Source organism: Hyperoodon ampullatus (assembly GCF_949752795.1).
Source record: "Hyperoodon ampullatus genome assembly, chromosome: 4".
NCBI lineage: Eukaryota > Metazoa > Chordata > Mammalia > Artiodactyla > Ziphiidae > Hyperoodon > Hyperoodon ampullatus.
Window position 1 is genome coordinate 174,155,407 of NC_136917.1, and position 19,996 is coordinate 174,175,402.

Below are 19,996 nucleotides of genomic sequence, written 5' to 3' on the forward strand. Positions count from 1 at the left end.
GAGCTGAAGGACCCCTGGTGCAACTTTCCCTTTCTGTGGAGGTCCCACCCGTGATTTGTGGGACAGGCACTGCCCTCCCACCTCCTCCCCACACAGGGCAGATGGAGCTAGAGAAGGACACATCCTGAGGGCACAGGAGGGGCTCCACACGGTGTCTGCTCTGACTCACATGCCCTTCCAAACTCTGGGCAGGATGCCAGTCCTTCCATGATGGAGCCGCCCTCTTCAGCTGCAGGTGGAGCTGGTCGCGCATCACCTGGGCGGGCAGGGCAGACAGGATGAAGGGAAGGGAGGGGTTCGGAGGAAGGTGAGGAGGAGGGCGATCGTGAGGACCCTACTATCCTCTACCTGAAAGTAGGACAACAAGATGGGGGGAGAGAGCTGAGAAATGCACAGCGTAACCCCCAATGTCCCCACACATAGAACCACCCCCAAGGGCAACAGCATGGCAGACGAACAGATGTGCAGTCCAGCAACAGACCACCAGGAAGGGTCTGTGCTGTGGAGGGTGAGAGGCACACCTACTGCTAGCCTCACACACGACAGCGCAGGGACTGGGCCACATGGCTGGGCGGCTGGAAGGGACACAGGGGATGCGGGGGGGGGGGGGTGGTAATGGTCGCAGGGGCGTCCATTGGTTGTAAGAACCCATCCACCTTTTGGATCGTGCCCTTTTCTGTACACAGACATTCAGAGGAGATAGGACAGTGCTCACCCCAACCCGCACTGGAGTGCCTCAGAGTTTGAATCACCGAGGAACTAAATGTCACCACTTGGTCACCACATCTTCTTCACACGATGGTCACCAGGGTGGAGAGCGTCACCTCATTGCCAGGACAAGGAGGGAGAGGTCCACAGAAGGGTAACTCAGCCAGGCTCACGCGGTCGGGTGGTAAGTGCTGGAATCTGGTGAACTGAGGTCCTGGGTTTCACTCTTGGAGCAGCCCCCCATCCCCGCTGCACAGGGTCATGCCCCGCCCCAGGCACGAAGTCCCCCTGCACAGGGACCCCTCCCCCACCCGGCAAGGAATGGCGTGGAGGCTCAGCCAGGGTTTTGCACCCCTACCAGGATCTGCAAGGAATCTGAGCACTGAAACTATATCGTAAGCACTTTTCATAGTCATTTTGAAATAAGATTTGATTCAAAAAAAAAAATCAAATGATCCAGAAATTTTATACACGTGATCCTGTGACTGAGACCTGAAACAGACATTCCAGGTGCAGAAAGCATCCCGGCTCTGGAATGCGGCTGAGCAGGTTTACCCCTAAGCAGGGTTGTGGCTCTAACAGGCTGCTAGTCAGCCTCTCACTCTGCAAACTGCGCTCTGGAGAGAGTGGCCACCTACACAACAGAGTCTGCGTTTGTGCAATGCCACAGGCAAAGAGCTGGAGAGGCAGCAGACTCAGAGGACCCGCAGCCTTCACGGAGGTCACTCTGTCTGTTGTCATGTGACGTCAGTACTTTAAAGTGCTGCCTGGTTCACGGCCTCAGGGCCCATCCATCACATCCCCGCTGAGCTGGTCGCTCTCCACGGACTTGGACTCTGGGCCCAGCTTCCTCTCTTGCGCTGGGAGCCTGGCCAGGTCACAGCCTCTCAGAGTTTCGTCCTGTGTGTTCAAAAGGGACAGAAACCCCCCTTTGCTGGGTCCCTGAAAGCACTTATGCACTGTAAAGTGAGGTGCTGTGTGTCAGCATTCATTCCTTTTCCTGAACACACACAGTCATGTTTCTCAAAAGTGACGTTGATCCCTTTAGCAAATGCACAGTGTTTTGAGATCAAGAGTCCACACAGACACGGTGATAAATCCCTTCCTTGCGGCCGATGGGCCATGTACGTGATGGTGAGCGTTGCCGTCATCGAGGGTGGGGCCTGGGCCACCCTGTAACCCTTGGTCTCCCCACCCACCTGTGCACCAGCTCCCCAGGTCCCAGCCAGATGGAGAGGCTCGGGTGTCTGTCGGAGGGTGGGCTTTGAAAAGTGAATTTTCATCCAACTCTGAAGCTTCCCTGCATCTTGAAATGGGGGCTCCATAGATTCTTTCTTCAAATGTGCAGCGTTAATAATCATCCCAAATAGCCCACCAGTTCAACCACAGAGGTGTTTTGTTTGGTTTTTTTGCCCACTTTTAAACGGGCCTCTTTGTCTTTTATTGTTTTTATTTTGATTTGTAGGAGTGCTTTTTTAAATTAATTTTTTATTGAAGTATAGTTGAGTTACAATGTTGTGTTAATTTCTGCCATACAGCAAAGCGATTCAGTTATACATATATATACTTTTTGAATGTTCTGTTCCAATATGGTCTGTCATAGGATATTGAATACCGTTCTCCGTGCTCTACAGTTGTTTATCCATTCTCTCTATATAAAAGCTTACAGCCGCTAACCTCAACCCTCCGCTCCATCCCTCCTCCCACCCCCTCCCCCTTGGCAACCACCAGTCTGTTCTAAACCACAGAGATATTTAACATCATGCAAGAAACTTCATGCCGGTGGACAAACGGGACCCACAGACAGCTCTGCAATCGGGCTGATTTCAGTCCAGCCCCTCAGAAGCTGGAAGAGGCTCCAAGCCAGCGGCTGAGGCCTGGGCATGTCGTGACAAGTTTGGAGCCTTTGTCCTTCACTAGTACCAGTCCCAGTGACAACAATAATACGCAGTCGACAATCTCCTGACATAATACGAAACTGCAGCCTCATCCGAGTGAAAACTGGGCTGAGATGTCTTTTGTTAGAATTTACTATGCAAAATCCATTGGAAAATGGCAGTGAAAAAATTTTATTTCAACACACAATGTACAGATTGAGCCAAACTGTTGAAAGCGGGGGATGAGAACAGCGGCAACTGGCAGGCGGACAGGGCGGCGACGTGTGCAAGGCTGCACCAGCCCATCCTTCTGTGTCCCGTCTCAATACCCAGTGATTTCCCCCTTTTCTTCAGCACTGCTTAGAAGAAACATTCATTGATCAAGGTGCATATTTAATTTTCCCCAACTCTGAAAAGCTTAAAACAAATGCTTGCCGGACAGAGAAAGTGGAGGCCAGGAAACGCAAATACACAGCGCACGGTGGGTTCAGCCAGAGTGCCACTGTTTACACATAAATTATAGCAAAACACTGCTGGCAGCACCCATGCTAACGGTGTCGGATTGCCACTGTGTGCCCAATTAAAAGGGTGTAAAATATCACAGTCATACCACACAGCACAATTATGCTCCTCCAAACTGACAGGGGAAAATGAACAGTCAAGGAATTTGGAAGCGAAGGCAAACTCAAATGCAAACCTTGAGGCCTCAACTTTCTGGAAAGGAAATGAGCCAAATCCATCTTAAGAGAATTATTAGGGCAAATTTCCAAAACACTAGCTTCAAACTCTCTATGACTGCTCAGACATATAAGGAACACTTAGGTTTCAACCAAAAATAAGGATGTATTTCCAGGGTGATGGCACTCAAAGCACTTAGATTAATGTAACAAAAAAGTGAATTTCAGATTTTCTCTAAATTTTAAAGATGTAGTGAAGGTCTGAGGTTTTCCAATTTTCCTTAAGAAAACATAAGATGTTCTACTGTCTCCACCTTCATCTCAAAACCATCAGAGATGGTAGCCTTGAAACCTCAGCTGACCTGTTCCCTACATCAGGGATGCACACCCACCCCGCTCCCTGTCACAGGATCCACAGAAACTTCCTGATCCCAAAGGCTAGAGGTAGCAGTATTTAAAAAAAAAAAAAAAAAAAAAAAAGACTATTTTAGAGCAGTTTTAAGTTCATAATAAAATTTAGTGGAAGTACAAAGATTTCCCGTTATCTGCCACCCCCTCCATACACACAGCCTCCCCCATGATCAATATCCCCCATCGAGAGGAACTTTGTTAAAATCCATGAACTCACAGCAATGCATCATTACCACCCAGAGTCCATAGATCACAGTGGGGTTCACTCTTGGTGTTGTACGTTCTATGGCTTTGGACAGGCGTATAATGGAATGAATTCACCATTATAGTGTCATACAGAGCCGTTTCACTGTCCTAAAAATCCTCTGTGATCCACCATTCATTCCTCCCTCCCTCCCACCAGTGATCTCCAGGAGGAGATCACTGATCTTTTTACTGTCTCCACAGCTTTGTCTTTTCCAGAATGTCACAGAGTTGGTGAATTAGTCAGGTCTCTCTAGAGAAGCAGAACCAGTAGGATGTGCATATATATTTATGGAGCAAGAGATTTAGTATAAAGAATGGGCTCATGTGATCACAGAGGCTGAAAGTCCTAAGATCTGTCATCAGCTGGCTGGAGACCCAGGAGCACTAGTGGTGTAGCCCCTGTCCAAATGACAGAGGGATCCAGACCTAGGTAGAGCAGATATTTCAGTCAGAGTCTGAAGATGGGAAAAGACTAATGTCTCCCCTTAAGGCAGTCAGACAAGAGGAGTTTCCTCTCAGCTTTTTGTTCTATTCAGGTCTTCAACTGATTGGCTGAGACCCACCCACACTGGGGAGGGCAATCTGCTTTACTTGGTCCACAGTTCAAATGCTAACTCCATCCAGAAACACCCTCACTGACACACCCAGAATCATGTTTGGCCAAAAGTCTGGGCACCTCATGGCTCTCTCACGTTGACATATACAGGGCATCATACAGGATGCAGACTTTGCAGACTGGCTTTCTTCACTGGGTAATGTGTGTTTACATTTCCTCCATGTCATTTCATGGCTAGAAAGATCATTTGTTTTTAGTGCTGAATAATATTCCATTGTATGGATGGACCACAGTTTATCCATTCACTGGAGGGCATCTTGGTTGCTTTCAAACCTTGGCAACGATGAGTATAGCTGTTATAAACATCTGTGTGCAGATTTTTGTGTGGACGCAAGTTTTCAACTTATTTGGGTAAATCCCAAGGAGCATGGTGGCTGGGCTGGGTGGTAAGAGTGTGTTTGGTTTTGTAAGAAACCATCAAACCATCTTCCTGAGTGGCTGCCCCAACCTGCATTCCCACCGGCAGGCAGTGGTGTCGTAGAAAGTACTTTCTCACGGATCTGGCAGTATCCTTCCTGGAATCTTGTTTTCTGGCTTCACTTCCACATCTCCTCTTCTCCTCTGTCCACTCCGTAAAGGAGACACCTGCAGAGCTCTCCTCCCTCAAATCCTACCCAAGCCAGCCTTGGACATCCTCTCCCCGCTGTCCATCGTATGAAGCCCGGCACCATGGTCAGTGGGGCAGCAGTCCTAAGTCAGAGGAGCTGCCACACATCCCAGGCTCCTGGGCTCTCTGAGCTTCGGTGTCTGGAGATCCCATCCCACCTTACATGGAGAACCCCTCCTTCTCCCAACCCCCTCCCACATGCATTGATCCTCGGTCCCCTTTGTCTGCCCCGAGGACCAACTCCCCCTAGAGAAATAGCTTCCTGCACCCTCAGTCCTAAGGGTGGGAGAGAGCCAACCTCTGCCAGTGGGGTCTGCGGATGGTGAGGAAGTCTTCTCCCTGCCCATGTTGTCCCACATCCATGAGCTCTGGGAACAAGGCAGCAGCGAATCCCATCACGACCCCCATGAGGAGCTGTCAGGACCAGGGAACCCAAAGGAAGGGGGCCAAGTGAGCCGCCCACTCTGGTGACTCTGAAACAAGCCTCCCCGGTAGAAGTCAGAGCCCATCGCCCACAGGAAAGCCTGCGGGCTGGAGGAGGCAGGTTCCAGGCTTAGCCCCAAGGATGATCGCACGCTTTTGTTTGAAGTTGTGATTTATGATTATAAATTGATGACATTTACAGCAGAAATTTATATAATGTTTTGAAGTTCTCCATTTGATTCCTCAGGCACTTTATCATTTCCTTATCTCGGTAAGGCAGCTATTATTTGTCACAAGAAGCAGAAAATAGGAGGCGATGAATTCTGTAAACTCACACCAGAAATTAAACCCCAGGATGTGGACCTGAATCTGATGTGTTGAGAAGAGTCTGCCTCTGGAATCATACTTTGTTCCCTGATCGTATGGCATAAATGTCACCTTCCCAGAAAGACAACCCCATCCCCAGGTGCAGTCGATTCCCTTCATCATCACAGTCCTTTGCGTCTCCACACAGCTGTTTGCTGCTTGTCTTTTCATGGTCTGTCCATCTGTCTCTCTGCATCTGACTGTAACCAGCACTACTATTAGCAGTCACTGCAGCAATCTGACCAGGCAGGTATCACTATTGTCCTGTTTTGCAGGTGAGGAGACTGAGGCAGAGAGAGGTCAAGAGAATGTGTCCAGGTGAGGGAGAAGGCTGGGAGCTGAATGCTGGCCACTGGGCTTGTGTCTGCCCAGAACCACAGCCATAAGCCCACTGTCTCCTCTGGGATTCAGGCTCTCCCCTACAAGGCATGCTCCACCAGGACGGGCCTGAGGTGTCCTCTGCCTCTGCTTTCCCAGACTTGCACTAGGACCACAAGGCGGGTGGGACACAGAAAGGCCATGAGTTCCCAGTGGGGCGAAGGGAAGGCAACTCCACTCCTCAGTAGTGGACAGGACCCACCAGGCAGTGATGGGGTTGCCCATGGATGCTGCTTGGAGATAACTTAAAAAGATGTTGCATCACCGGAAACGTTTTGCTTGGTGCTTCTGCTGTGCAGCACACGGAGAAATGGTCTATGGAACTGCATCTTCACTCTTCTGGAGGAGGGATACGTAAGTGCGTCTGCTGGAGGAACACACAGCCCTCCTCCTTTCCCCAAAACTGCATATGCTCAGTTGTCATGGAAATGAAACGCTTGTGGCTTCCTCCAGGACACCCGCGCGGTGGCGCCCAGCCTGGCCTGCGTTCACGTCCCCTCCAGCATGCGTATGGTTGTGCTACACAGGGAACAGGTGTGGGTGACATTTGGGAGAGTCTCTTTTCCAGTTCCCTGCCTCCTACCAGCCCTGGCAGACACGGCCTCGTGTCCGATGTCAATTCTTCACTGACTGCCACTTCAGGGACATTTTCCAGGGCCCGTGCTTATCTCTACTTAAAGCTGCCGCGGGAGCCCAGCCTTGCGCTTCAGGGAAGAACGTGAAGCCCCCCGGGAGGGGCCAGGCAGGCAGCAAGGCCCGTCACGCAGCAGCTTCCGTCACTCGCAGTGAAACATCTTTGAATGAGGTTTAGGCATGTGGGAGCAGGGTGGGCACCCAGGGCCATCCACTGGCAGAACCCGTGCCGTGGCCACCTCTTCCCAGCACACACACCGTTCCAGCGGTTGTCCTTCTCCACTCTGGGTGCAGGGGACAGGCTGGGGGTGACCGAGACCTGGAAGATGTCCACAGACATCAGTCTGCCGACCTTTAAGAGCGACTTCCTGGCCATGTGGCCAGGACTGTCAAGGGATGGACCAGGCTGGATTTGGGGACCGTGCTCAATTACTGTCAGAACTTTTAACTTGACGGGTCCCTGGTTTTGGAGTAACAACTCTAAACTTTGCGTGGATCAGGGGCTGTTGGACTCGAGCCCCTTTGGGGCTAAAGAAATGCTTTTCAAAATGGTTCCTCTTCATGGACCCCATGTTACAGCCAATCCTTTGAAGTTTTGGCCTCTATAATCCTGGTCACCTCCCCAGAGTGCCCTGCCCTGACTAGAATATGACCCCATAGGAGGAACTGAGTGATTCCAGGGTGGAGGACATAGATGGACTCTGCCCATCTTCATGGGGTACTTCACGGGTCACCTCTCTCTCTTCCACTTTCCAGAAGAAATCTGCCACTTGTTTTAGGGTTTTCCTCAAGAAGGCGTAAATGTATTTCCTGCACAGTCAACTAAGAGACTGAAGCACACAAGTCTGGCACTTCATGATGAAAACTATATTTTGTAGTTAAGAAAACGGTTCTTCTTAAGCAGTAACCGAAGGGGTCCCTTCACAACTTAGAGCCCTTAAAGCACAACTGGGTCAGCACTTCTCAAAGTCTGTTCCCAGAACTCTGGCCCCATGAACAACAGGTGCTCCATGAACAAAGTTCACTAATCAAATAACTTGGGAAACGTGGCATTCTGCTCCCCTGTCTTAGAAACCTGTGATGCCCATCAGTGCTGTGGGTGCTCGGAGAGTTCTGGGTGAAGGGGGAGTTTGTAAGCTAGTTTGACCCAAGGTTTCTATTTTTCATGGAAGATACAACAACACAGAATGATTCAAGGAAGACACAAATGACACTGAAGGCAGAACTGTGCCCCAAGCTAGTGAGTTTTGGTGGCGTTTCTTGTCTGTAGGCAGGATCACAGGGCGGTCATTTTACATGGATTCCTACAGAGTTCCAGCCAGAACAGCTCAGCCCATGGTCATCCTCCGGCCTCCTGGGTCTCCCTCCAGGGACCACTCTGTGCGGCCCTCCATGTGGACACGGCCGCGCTGCCCATCCTCTCCCCGTGGGCAGCTCCTTCCCCTGCCTTCTGTTGCTGGAAGCTTCACTATAGTTGCAGACGTGGCCGATGAGCTGAGAAAGTGTGTCTGTACTTCCTTTTCAAATGGAGTTTTATGGGCAGGTCGTGGAGCCAGCAAAGGACAGCCAAGGGGCTGGCAGCTCCAGTGACGTCAATCAGTGGAAAACCAGGGACTTTGTCTTCCAGCCACACAGGTTGGGATGCTGTGGTCATTCGCTGGGACTCACCTGTGGGCCAGTAGGCACGCTGCTTGTAGGCATCTTCCCCAGGAAGCTTCTATCACCAAACAGCCTGTGTGTCTGAAATTACAGAAGGAAGTTCTGACATCAAAACACAACTATAAAACCCCTGGAAGAAGGACCCGAATGTCCATCAATGCACCAGTTTTCTGGAAGAAAAGTCCTTTGTGTTGCCCTGCCTGTCTCCTGGGCCTCCAGCCTGTAGATGGCAGATTGTGGGACTTTTCAGTCTCCATAATTTCTTGATCCAATTCCTTATGATAAGTTTCTATATTTATATCACCTATATCTGTACCTATATCTATATCTACATTTATACCTGTATCTGATGTATATCTGTATGTATATCTACATCTGTACCTATAGTATCTGTATCTGCATCTATATCTATGCCTATATCTAATCTACTTCTATATCTATATCTGTATCTATACCTATATCTAATCTATATCTGTACCTATATCTATATCTGTACCTATAGTATCTGTATCTGCATCTATATCTATGCTTATATCTAATCTATTTCTATATCTATATCTGTATCTATACCTATATCTAATCTATATCTGTATCCACATCTACAGCCTCTGTTTCTCTAGAGAAGCCTGACACACAGAAACATCTTAGGGGTCTGTTCCCAAAGACAGTGAAGCCCGTTGAGGCGGCAGGGGCCCCGTGTCCTGGGCCCACTCCCCGTCCTTGGCCTTCTCTGAACCCCACGTTTCCTGTGCACTCATCCCGGGGGTGGCCAAGCCATCTGGGCAGTGGAAGTAGTGAATGGCAGGCTCCAGTGAAAGTCGGCTCCCCCCCGAGCAGACACCACCCGATATGGCCTCCAGTCACGCCGCGTGGTCCCCTCGAGGCTGGGAGACAAGACAAGACTCAGTTGAGCAATCTGCACAACTGTATGGCTCTGTGCTCCTGGTGATTTTCTGCTTCTTCTACTTTTCTACACTATTCATGGGCTTCTCGCTACCACAGGATTCAAACCAGAACCTGCAGGTGGCAGATGCTGAGGTCTCTGGTGGTGTCAACATGACAGGACACGTCCCATGCTGCTCCTGCCCTGAGACGCACAAATGACATCCTCCGGGAAGCCAGGTGGGGGAGGGACAGGGCAGATGCGGCCACCCGGTGCGGACCTCCTGCAGGGCGTGTCATCGCTGGACCAGGAGCTGGGGCAGCCTGGCTGAGCGTCCATAGGTCTCCATGTGCCGTGATAAATCCAAGTTCCCTATGTGCCTGTGTTTGCTTCCCTTTGGGCTAGCCTGGGAAACCTGCCTTTTTCCATTTCTAAACTGTTAAATCTGGAAAGTATCTCTGTAAATCCTCCTTGCTCTTCATCCTCAATCCCCAAATCAAGGGAAACAAGGCATTCATGGAAACATGGAGGCTGCTCACTCAGGGAATGGTGTCTGTGCAGCCCAGAGCCCCATCAGCAGAACTGCCTTTTCAACGCACCCGGGCTGCCGGCTTATCAGCTTAGTGAGGGGCCTGGGAGGCCATGCTTTAAAGGGAACAGTCTGATCATCTAGTGCAGAACCACTCGTATCTAACTGCTTGGTGCGTTAACACGCTTGGAGCGCAGTTTTCTGCAAGCCGGCCTCTCGCAGGACAGGGACCATGTATGTGCAGGGGGGGTCTTTGGGTGTATCCGCTTCCAACATCCCTTCCCCTGCTCTGCAGTCCCCCCTGGAATCTCAGCCTCGCCCCCAGATTGGCCCTAATTCTCCCGAGGCTCTGGTTCTCACACTGGTCTTTAAAGGCTAAAGCTGACCCAACAGGGCTTAGAGAGGTGCCCTCTGCTTTTTTCTCATCGGGAAAATCACCACTGCTGTAATAATTTGCTCCTAGCAGTGGCCTAGCAGCTGTCTAAATTTCCAAGGTCACTCCTTGCCCCGCCTAAGCCCAACTTTTGAGGGGCCCTGGGGTCAGGTTTCAAATAAGTGCACATTCCTTCACTAACCCAAAGCAGCCCGCGGGCCTCGGAGCTCTTTAAAGATGGATGTGGCCCACTTCGCACTTTGGACACTTCAAAGAGCTGATCGTGGCTGACGGGGCGCTTCCTGAAACTTCCCCAGCCAGGCGGCTCTCCTGGCCGGGTGTCGAAAGCACTCAGGTTATCGCCTGGCTGTCTGGCGGGACCAGTGCAGCCCTGGCCTCCCCTCCCCTTTCTCCTGCACTTGGTAAAAGTAATTAGTGTTTGCATCCATGTCTGAACTTTGATTTGTTTCCAGGATGGAGATGTTGATATTCCTTCTGTTGGCTCCATAAATCACACACGATTAAGTTACACTGTGTTAAAGTGTCGGAAACTCCTGGCTTTAAAGGAGGGGGGCTGGGACTCACACAGGCGAGACTCAGGTCACCTCCCTCAGTTCCCGACTCGGCTTGCTCATCAGAGAGGGGCCGCAGCAGATTAATGTATAGTCTACAGCCATCACCCAGGGACGTGGCTCCTCGTGGGGGCACGCTGGCATCACTCACATCTTATAGATGAAGAAGCCGAGCCATGAGGAGGTGGGTGTCTTGCCACCTTTACACCCAACCAGGAACAGGTACCCAGGGAAGTGGACCACAACTTTCTGCCCCTGGCACCAGCCAGTGTGTCACCACTGTGCACTCTCTCTCACCAGCCCAGGGATGGGGGGAGGCACCCCAGACTGTGCCCACTGCCCTGGAGACCCAGCCCGCCCACTCCTGGTCCATGGGGCGGGAAGGAAGGAGCACATGGCAGTTCCCAGCGGCACTGACTTATTACTTGGAAATGGGCCAAATCAGAACCAACGGGAAGAAGGACCATTTGTCCTGGTTGGGGAGAGGGAGAGCTTCCTGCTGTGTGTCTCAGACTTTGAACCAGTGACGGGAGATTCTGACACCAATTTCCTAATGCTCAGGGTCTGAGGCAGGGGAGACAGGTAAACACAGAGGAGAGCAAAACAGAGGAACTCATCTGGAGGATGCTGCTAGGAGGACAGCCAGGGGTGCTGGAAGCCAGGCCTGCCCGCGAGCTCATCAATTCACATCTGCATAAGTCAAATGGTCCAGGGTGCTGTCCTTCCCTATTAGCAAAAGCATCCAGTAGCTTTGCAAAGGTAGACCTGAGAATCCACCAGGAGTTCAAATTTATCTTCATAGTATGAGTAAGTCCACATTTACCTTGAGTACAAAGTACTTTTTCTAGTGATTTGAGATCTGATGTGTTTCTCTTCTGAAGAATTTGCTGAATCCCAAGTATGAACTAGGGAGAGATTTAAAAGCAGGAAGAAAGTAAAGTCTGCTGCTTAGGTCAGATTAAGAAAATCATGTTAATCCTTTCTGGAACTAGACTATCAAGTTAGTTATGAATGCTGTTGATAAGTGTTGTGTTTATATAAATGTATATGTAGATATTGATAACGTGTAAGGCTGGCTCGCATATTTGGGAATGGATATAGGTCCGTTTCAGCCTAGATGCATCCAGATCAGTACTTGGTGGTCCCACAGAGAAGTGCTTTTAGGATGGTGCAAGCAGGAACCAGAAGACCATGGGGGTGGTGCCCATCACAGGAGGAGACAGATGGCAGGGCCAGGACTTGCGGCAATGGTGGTAGATAAGGAGAGACAGGGACCCACGTCTCATTCACATACACAGCTCTTGGCTCATAGAAATGATATCTGTAGATTATTTTCACAACATATTGCTAAAGTTAGGTGGCATACTCATACAGATGCCTCTATCTTATCCTGTACATGAGACACAATGTATATTTAAATTTATCTTTGCATAAATGCCAGACATTCTTTTCAAACATGGAGAGAAGCAGACTCTCAGAGTTAAAATCTGTCTAAAGGAGAAGGAAAAAAGCCACATAATAATACGTCTGCCCATGTGCCTAATTAGAATTCTGCTATAATTTTGGGTGTTATTAGTAAAAACAACACCAATAATCCACTGCCCTTCTTGGCAGTTTTGATACAGTCTGTACTGCCCAAGGAAGAAAAGAGTGACGGGTGAAGTCATCTCCAGTAACCCAATACCTCTAAATGGCTTATATCGAGGTGGCTGGGTCTCTTTTCAGGGATTTACCTTAATGATATCATTCCTGAGGAGTCTGGTTTAGATCAAACCAGGTTAAAGATCATGACTGTCAAAAGATGATGTCATCAGATCTCATTTCTAATAAAGTCAGGGTCATCCTGAGTACAGAAGCGGTTTGGAATTCGGGCTCTGTTTACCTTAAAACCTGCATGAAAAGTTAAAACCCTGAGTGATATAGAGACAATGGGAACCTATTGAAACATAATAGGTTGGACATGGCTGGCATGGCCTTCATATAACCCAGTTTGCAAGGATCTATCAGTTTCTCTGTATTTTATATCAGGGATGTAAATGATTCAGAAGTGGCTTTATTTCTGTTACCAACATATTCAGTAATAACTTACATTTCGCTGAATAGAATATTCCATCTAAAGAGTGTAAAACAAATTTGGAGCTGATGACTGAGAAGCATGTTCTTTCTTTAATGACTGGTCATCCTGAAAAGCCAGACTTCTTTGTTACACATGGTTGTATCACAAGCAACATAAAAGGAGATTTCCTTTGCGCTGACTATCTCTTATGTCAATGTCAATTCTTATCAGAAGCAAAGACTGAAGTAAGTGTTCCAGTTTTACTATAGAACTGGGGGGAAGGGGGCTGAATGATGGTCCCAAAGATTTCAGGTCTAAATCCTTGGAAAATGTGCAGGTTACCTTATATGGCCAAAGACATGATTAAGTGAAGGATTTTGAGATGAGGAGCGCATCCTGGGTGATTCAGGTGGGCCCTAAATGCCATCACAGGTATTTTTTATACGAGACAGTCAGAGGCAGCTGAGACAGACACATGCGGTGGGGGGAAGGCCACGTGAAGATGCAGCAGAGACTGGAGGGATGTGGCCACAAGCCAAGTGCGCCTGCAGCCAGCAGACACTGGAAGAAGCAGGAACGGCTTCTCCCCTGGAGCTGCCAGAGGGAGCACGCACCTGCCTACACCTTGACCATGGACTTCCAACCTCCAGAACCGAAGAGGATAACACTTCCATTGTTTTAAGCCACCCACTTTGTGGGAACTCGTGTGGCAGCCCCAGGAGACCTGTACACTGAGGAAGTTATTATTACATTGCTCCCGGATGAACCTGATGCTAGATTCTATCCCGGGTTTCTTGAAGGTCAGTACACATCATTTATTTATTGGCCACATACTTATTGAGGACACTGTTTGCATTGAGAACGATTCAGGGTTCCAGGGGTGCCATGGTGACCAGAACAGACAAAGACTGCTGCCCTCAAGACGCTTACATTTCAGGGTGAGGAGACAGACATTAAACAAAGAAATTAGGCCTTCCCATTGTCCCCAAACTGCCCAAGTTAAAAGGCAATATGAATTCAACACTTCCTCTAGTACTTTCACATCTGCACCACTCTGATTTATCTGTCAGAAATGTGCAAATAATGAATTTAGATGAAACTGATATTTTTTTAAAGAAACTGACTCTTATTTACAAAACAGAAATAGAGTCACAGATCTAGAAAACAAACTTATGGTTATCAGGGGGGACTGGGGAGAAGGAGGGATAAATTGGGGGGATTGGGACTGACATATACACACTACTATGTATAAAACAGATAACTAATACGGATCTACAGAATTTCTTCTAAATCATGATGTAAGCAAAGATTTCCTTGAAATGTCAAACAAGCTTGAGACATAAAATAAAATATTGATAAATTAAAATTGATCATAACTGGAAAATATCTGCTAAAAAATCCAAAAAAACAAGAAAAAAAAATAAAACCCCACAACACCTTCTCGCAAACTGGGAGAAAGTATTAGCAATAAGATAATTGACAAAGACCTGTATCTAGAACATATAAAGAATTCCTGCAACTCAACAGAAAGAAAAGGCAAACAACCCAAAAAAATGCACAGGAGACTAGAACAGCAAAGGCACAACGAAGATGTAAAAACAGCAAATGAAGATGTGCTTAACATCTTTAGTTCTCAGGAAAATGCAAACTGAAACCATCTTGAGACACGACATGCCCTAGAAAGGCTAAAATGTTAAAAGTTTGGCAGCTCCAAGTGTCAAAGAGTATGTGAAACAACTGGAACTCTTACTGGTGGGAGGAATATGAATGTTAAAACAACTTCAGGAAACTTTATGGCAGTTTCTTAAAATTTTAGGCATGCATCTGTCCTATGATCAATAGTTCCACTTGTAAGTACTTATCCAAGATGAATGAAATTATATATACAAAAATCCTGTATAAGAATGGTCATGTATACTATATTCAGAACAACCAAAGCTGGAAAGAACATCCACCGGAGGATGGATACATTGCCTGTGCCATATTCCTGCAAAGGGAGACTGTTCAAAATCAAAAGCATGCAATATTGATACATGCGACCGTACAGATGAACGTCAAAGCTGCTATGGTCAATGAAATACCCTGAACCAGAAAGGTCAGTACTGCATGACTCCACCTACAGGAAGCTCTCTAGAATAAGCAAAATTAACATATGGAGTCAGAAGGCAGATAGGTGATTGTTTTTGGGTGAAGGGGATAGATTGGGAGGGGGCATGAAGGTATTTTCTGGGGTGAAGGACGTAGTCTGTTTTTAAATAAATCTATGAAGTGATTAAACAGTACATTTAAAGTTGAACATTTCACTGTATGCATATTATACTACAAAATTATGCACGCACACACACACATCCCCAGAGCGGTGATTCTGTGTCTGGCACTGTTTTATTGTTATTTCATGTCATGTTTGTTATGCTATATTACATTATGTATATCAGCCTGTCAGTGGTAAGGTGAGGTGTCTACAGTCAAGGCTATTTTTAAACAGTTTACAACTCCTTTAATGTTTCATAAATGTAACCAGATCAGGCACAAGCCTGTTTACAGTGATGGTTCCAGACCAGGCCCTGCCTGGTATACAGTGACGGTTCCACCAGGCACTAGCCTGATGTAGAGTGATGGTTCCAGACCAGGCACTGTCTGGTATACAGTGGTGGTTCCAGAATTGGCACTGCCTGGTGTACATTGATGGTTCCAGACCAGGCACTGAAGTGATTTGGAGGTTTGGGACAAAGATCTGGAAAACATGAGCTGCTCTTGGGAAACAGGTCTGAGAGTTTCCCTGCAGTGGGGGGAGCACCAGTGCTCTGATGAGCCCACCTGCCCGTGGCTGCCCCCTCGTCTGTGAGCTCCCACAAACCCCCTGTGTTCATGTGCCTCCATGAAATGTGAGGAAACACACCCACCCTCCCTTGTACTTCATGAAGCCATGTGCTATGTTATGAGTTTTTTTTGTTTTTTTTTTGCGGTACGCGGGCCTCTCACTGTTGTGGCCTCTCCCATTGCGGAGCACAGTCTCCGGACGCGCAAGCTCAGCGGCCATGGCTCACGGGCCCAGCCGTTCCGCGGCATGTGGGATCCTCCCGGACCGGGGCACGAACCTGTGCCCCCTGCATCGGCAGGCAGACTCCCAACCACTGTGCCACCAGGGAAGCCCTATGAAGTTATTTTTAAATAGTTAAAATTCCTTCAATGTTTCAGTGATGCAAATTGATGATAACTACAGAAAAAGGTAAAATCCCCCTTTACGTAATTAAATGACAGTATGTTTTGGAATATTTGGAACAAAGCACTCAATGTGTTAACACTCTCATTAAATAGTTAATAAAAATGTTTTTAAATGAAACTCCTCTTCCATGTGCCCTGAGTCCCCCACCCCCAAGGACAGCCTACTGAGAAAAATGCTATTTAATTCAAATTAAAAAAAGGATATTATGTTGCCAGTGTGAGCAAATAAAGATGGAATAAGGTACATTATGGAGGAAATGTTTGCATAACACCCTGAAATTAATATACCATATGCAGTAGTTGACACAGTTCATTCTAAAACCGATAAATCATTCACAGGAAAAATAAACACCAACTAAAAAGAAATAGATCACCAGATGAGCCATATATATCAAGGATGAAATCAGATGTGTGCATTACCTGTTGACACAACAGGAATTTTCTGCTGAATCAGACACTTAATCTGCTAAATCAAAGTGAACTCCCACTGAGCCAGGCACATGGTCTAGCTGGACACACCACTGCCACTGCCTGCGTTCATGCAGCTGATACGAATTTCTAACAAATTAGGACTGACCTAATATGTGTTCCCGCTCACATTTACTGAGCCATAACCCCGGGAGTGACGGTGCTACTTAGTAAAATGTATATGTCAATTATGCTTTCTTCTTTTACTCAATTCACACAATCCTTCTCAAAATGCTTCCTGGTGTAGACAAACTTTAAGGTGGTCTCAGGATCCTTGTCCTGGCGGAGACCTCCTCCCCTCACCTGTGGGGACCTGTGACTGCTCCTAACCAACAGAATATGGCAAAAGCAAGGGGCATTATCCCCTGACAACGTGATGGTCCCTGAGACTTCATGTTGCTAGCAGACTCCCTCCAGAGTCTGTCTCTCTGTGGCTGGTTTGAAGAATCAGGCTGCCATGAACGCTTGTTCTAAATTATAGTTGGGATTTAATTTACAGAGGTTATGACCAGCTGGCAACACGGAGAGGCTGATGCCATTGAAAGAAGGGCTAGGTACGTACGTTTTCCAAGAGAGGGAGGCAAGGCCAGCCCCGCCATGCACAACCCACAGGAAAGTCAGGGGATCAGAAGCCGGGGTGTGGATAAGGCCTGGGCTGGAGCCTTTGGGGGGGGGTGGTTCCTAGGAAAGGCAGAGGAAAGAGCTTGGAGTTGGCTAGTTTGGCTAATGCTGGTGGGCCTTGGGCTCTGACAGGGGCTGCCCTAGGTGCCCACAACCTGGCCCTGAGTTGATTTAGGGCAGGTGATATATTGGCTTGTGTGTGAGAGTCAGGTAAAGGTGATGGTTGGGGTTATAGGCTTGCATGTGAAAGGCATGTCCTGGGCTAGTTGTTATTATCATGAGGAATTAGGCCTGGGAGGGGCAGTTTCTTTCCTGGCCTGAAGGCTCCCAAATGCCAGGGCATCAATAACTCAGAAAATATAATTACTTTGTCTCTGTGATGAATAGATGTCCAATAGACAAATACAAAACCTTAAGAAAACACAGGACAGTTCCTCAGAAATGAATGGTGCCAACGATCTGAGGGAGTTTGGAAGCAGTTCCTTCCCCAGTCAAGCCTCTGATGAGAACATGTCCTGCAGGACACCTTGACTGTGGGACCCTGAGCAGAGAACCCTCTAAGCCTGCCTGCCTCTGGATCCCAGAAACTGAGGGAATAAACATGCTACTTCAAGTCCCTAAGCTTGTGATTAGTGTAGCAGCAATGGAAAAGTAAAACACTTATCAAAATAACCACAGTACAGAGACTGTCATGAAATACTTAATTTAAGAAGATTAGAAAACAGTAACTTGATTATTATTGATGACAAGGGATAATTGGATTCACAAATCGAGGGAGTAAATATTTTCAAGCCTCTAAATATCAAGCATTAGAGATTAATATCTTCAAGACCCAGGCTCGGGCGGGGGCAGGACTGGGTTAGACTGGGAAGGGCCATGACCTTGAGCCCGGCCAGGCCAACAGCAGGAACCAGGCTGTCCCAGAGGGCGTGGCAGGGAGCCGGGCCATCTTGGGGAGGCAGGTGCCACGGGGGCAGGCCTTGGCCAAGCCTAGCTGGGCTTGGGAGACGGACTTGAGGCCCGTGGAGGACGGGAGGGGTCTGAGGCAGAGACCCAGACACAGGAATCCAAGCTGAGACTCACCTCCTGGGGGACTCAAGGTGCTAAGAACCCAGTTACAGAACCAAGGTTTGAGGTCTGGGGGACAGAGGCATGACCTTTGTGAGAACTTCCTTCTCTCTGCCTCTGTGTCCAGCCCTATGAAGTGAGGTGTGAAGTGAGGTGTCTGCACTTGACCTCCCTGAAGACACCCAGAGAACCGACGTCCAAGCCGAGCTGCGTTTCTTAGCCTTAGTGGAGCCAGGTGGACAGGCGTTGAGGGAGCTGAGCTGGGGGGCTGAGACGCAGGTGTTGTGCTGAAAGTGTGCACAGGGTGTGACGTCGTAGTTTGGGCTGTGACAGGTACAGGGAGGTGAGGGGCTTGAAGAGCAAGGGTCTTGGTCAGCCTTGATAAATAGGCTATTTTGATTGGGTAACAGTCTTATCTTCCGGGAGCAAGTATTTCCTAGAATAAAGAGCTAAGGGATGTATGTCTGGTCCTCGTATTCTTAGCACAGGAAAGAGGAAATGGAGCAGCTCCTCAAGGGAAGAGCATGTTCACAAAGCAGTACATTAAATCATGTGAAAAAAAGCTCCTAGCTTAATTCCTAGTACATAATAGGTGCTTAATAAATGTGGCTGTCCCCCATATCAGCAACAAGGTTGGCTGGCTTGGTTTATTTTTGCCCTAAGCATAGTGGACCTTTTAATTCACCTGGCCTAGGCGAGGGTTTATGGCTGAGCCTGGGGAGTGTAGGAGGGGCTGAAATTTTAGGGCCTAATGGGTGCAGGACAGGCAGTGGGCACATAATTATAAAGGCTGAGTTTCCTAAATAATGTGCAGAAATGCTCGGGTTGGGCTCCCCTGGTGGCACAGTGGTTGGGAGTCCGCCTGCCGATGCAGGGGACGCGGGTTCATGCCCTGGTCCGGGAAGATCCCACATGCCGCAGAGCGGCTGGGCCCGTGAGCCATGGGTGCTGAGCCTGCGCTTCCGGAGACTGTGCTCCGCAACGGGAGAGGCCACAACAGTGAGAGGCCCGAGTACCGCAAAAAACAAAAAAAAAAAGCTTGGGTATATTCTAGCTTCACTTCAATAAATAGAATGTATTTCTTAGTCTCATCACAATGGTTGTTCCTTACGCCCCCTGGAAACATGCTTTAGGGCTGCTGTGTGTTCATCATTCCTGATGAACACCTGAGCCCCTTTCCTGGTGGGACCCGAGGTGCTTCCCAAAGGAATGGGGCCCAGAGGCTGCCACATCTCTGTGACTCCAGCCCGAGAAAATTCTCTGCTCATAAGGGCTTGCTGTGCTTTAAGGATGTTGCAGTCCTAACCCCCAGTACCTATGATTGTGACCTAATTTGAAAATTGTCTTTTTTGCACTTGATCGAGTTCAGATGAGGTCATGTGGGTGGGCCTAATACAATGTGACTGGGGTCCTTATAAGAAGGGGAAATTTGGACACAGAGACACACATGGAATCAGGACACCACGTGAGCATGAAGGAAGAGATAGATGGGGTGATGCTTCTGCAAGCCAAGGAACGTCAAGGATGCCAGCAAACCCCCAGAAGCTGGAGAGCAACCCAGACCAGATTTTCCGTCACAGTCTTAGAAGGAAGCAGCCCT